The sequence below is a fragment of the Penaeus japonicus genome, unplaced genomic scaffold, assembly GCF_977035675.1.
Source record: "Penaeus japonicus unplaced genomic scaffold, GWHDUDI00000001_assembly GWHDUDI00000024, whole genome shotgun sequence".
Lineage (NCBI taxonomy): Eukaryota > Metazoa > Arthropoda > Malacostraca > Decapoda > Penaeidae > Penaeus > Penaeus japonicus.
Window position 1 is genome coordinate 19,555,891 of NW_028234426.1, and position 2,500 is coordinate 19,558,390.

Here is a 2,500-nt window from a genome sequence, read left to right on the forward strand (position 1 = left end):
CTTACTTGTAGTTAACAAATTACAGAGAATTCAATTTTTGTTAAAAAAAAGGCATATTGGTAGTGCAAATTTCTATATGCGCTTTACATTATTTCACCAAACTAACTTGCATCAGGCTCTAAAGAATGTATCCCATATTGTTATTTGCCAATCTGAATTGCCCTATAGGAGCATCACTAGAAGGCTGAAGGGAAACTATTAAAATTGCTGATGGGGTACTAATGGAATGACAAGGGAGGCACCAAAGAAATAGCTCTGGGAACATTAGAGGCAGAGGTGAGGGGCACCATTATTGGGATGTGCTTTGGATATCAGTTGGTTTTCATCTGCTACTGTCAGGGATAATTGTAATAATGGTGAGTAATAATAGGAGTTATTGCTCTGGGGTTCTCAAAGATATGCACATCAAAAGTTATAGTTAGATGTGAATAAATGCCTTTCATTGCTCCAGTTTGCAACTATCTTCATAGTATGGCAATTCCCAATCTTTTACATAAAAACATTTTTTTTATTTATGATTCTAACAGGTTCCATTACTGATCATCATCATTATCACTATAACAATAACAGTAATATCAACAGTAACAACAATAGTAAATGGTGATGGTGATGGTGATGGTGATGGTGATGGTGATGGTGATGGTGATGGTGATGGTGATGATGTTGATGTTGATGTTGATGTTGATGTTGATGTTGATGTTGATGTTGATAAGGATGAGGATGATTGATGACTGATGATAACACTAATTAAAACGATGATAATAACAACGATAACAAGAAGAGTAACAAGGACAATAATAATAATAATGATAATAATAATAATATCAACAACAATAATAACAATAATAATAATGATGATAATAATAATAATAATATAATAATAATAATAATAACAATAATAACAACAACAATAATAAAAACAATAACAACAACAACAATAATAAGAATAAGAATAAGAATAATGATAATAATAATGATAATAACAATAATGATAATCATGATATCAATAATAACAATAATAACAATAATAAAAATAATTACCATTATCATTTTTATCATCATAATGATACTTTTAATGACAATCATTATGATAATCATAATCATAGTTACAATGATGACAATAACAAAAACAGCAACAGTAAAAGCAATTATCAATATCATAATCACATCAATAATATCAGTAATAACAATGACAACAATATCAATATCAGTACCACTCTTAATAAACATAATGTCATAATAAAAAAGAAAAAAGATATTTTAAAAAAATTAAAAATAATTAATTTCAATTTAAAAAAATAACTAAAGACACAAAAATATTAATGATGTTAAATTTCCTAAAATCTGGTCCCTGTGGAATCCTCTCACCCTCCTCTATTCATGTACATATGGAATCTATTATGCAGACACCTTCTCTAGACCCCATATAGACACATCTAAATACAGATTATTGTGAAAATTCATTAGAATTGTAATAGGATCAATTATGATAATGATAACAAGGATGAAAATAAAGATCATAATAATGTCATCATAATGATGATAATCATGATGATAATAATAATGGTAATACATAATGAACAACAATAATCATTATCACGATTTGGAAAAAAAATATACGGATAATGGTGATTGTGCACACAATAAGCTCGGGATTACGATGACAATTTATTATCTAAATATTCTGCAATATTTTCAATGACTGAATCAAACTCTTTACACTTCTACAGATTTTAACATGCAAAATAAATACTGTCAAAACAGGTCTCTGTATCAGTAAAAAATTAAAAGATTCAAGACTAACTTCCAACTAATCAAACCATGAGAATTTTAAATATAACTGCAGTGAATCTGAATAACCTTAGAACCCATTCCATACATTTCATTTGTGATACACTAAAGTAATTAAGATTCATTTTTTTCATTTCAATTGAACTACTAATAAAACTGTAGATGCCAGTAACACAAGTACTGAAAGGAAACTTTCTGTCATGTATCTCTGGCATGTGCTGATGGGCAGGGCGGTCAGTATTGAATTCCATGAGGACCACTACAATGTGAGGGCATTTTTCTTCATAACATTATCCAGTTTGATTTTTATGATCATATTAATGTAATGGTTTTGTCATCAGGTTTTGAGCTTTCCAAAATATATAATCATTTATCATTCATTAATGGTATTATATCACCAATAAAGAACAGGAAACCCATTCCAGTAAGCTTGCTATGATCCAGATAATATGCATTATAAATTTGGGAATTCACTGTGTTCTCAGTGACACTAGTCATGTAGTTTCCTGTTTAATCTTTTTCTCTGTACTTTGAAACATTATGAATACACACATAGTATAGAGATTATGTAAGCTATATCCTATTATATAATTTTTACTTGTGATCCTCCCTTCCATATTTATTCTTAACATCTGAAGCAAGATAACCACATATTTTATTGGATCTTGTCCTCCCACCAATAATTCCATTGCGACTGAGGTCTATAGTA

General features: G+C 29.0%; 1 protein-coding gene across 8 annotated transcripts in view; it reads right to left on the minus strand.

Moving 5' to 3' along the window:
- Positions 1-2,500, minus strand: part of LOC122259686 (E3 ubiquitin-protein ligase LRSAM1) — a 14,409-nt gene that overhangs the window by 11,201 nt on the left and 708 nt on the right. The window lies entirely within an intron of this gene.